A 332-nucleotide genomic window follows, 5' to 3' on the forward strand; every position below is an offset into this window, starting at 1 on the left:
AAGAGTCTAAAAATATTTGAATGTTTATATAATGGACAGTTGAATTTGAATATATAATTTTGCATCAAATTTTCTCTAAGCCTTTACTAGCTAATTCAATAACTTTCGTGGAAATAACTGCCTTCACCTATCCATCATTTAGCTTCGTGTATTTGTATATTGTTCACTTTTCTAGAAGACATGAGCCAATTTGAAATCAAATTTCGGTTTGTTAATGTAATTTATTCTTGTGGTCCTGTAGTGTGTCTTTTCTATAATTGATACTCATGTTGCCACTGTTCCACATCATACCAATTTAGATGAAACTCACAATATTAGTTGCATTTTCTTAT

The sequence above is a fragment of the Mytilus californianus genome, unplaced genomic scaffold, assembly GCF_021869535.1.
Source record: "Mytilus californianus isolate M0D057914Y unplaced genomic scaffold, xbMytCali1.0.p SCAF_5, whole genome shotgun sequence".
NCBI lineage: Eukaryota > Metazoa > Mollusca > Bivalvia > Mytilida > Mytilidae > Mytilus > Mytilus californianus.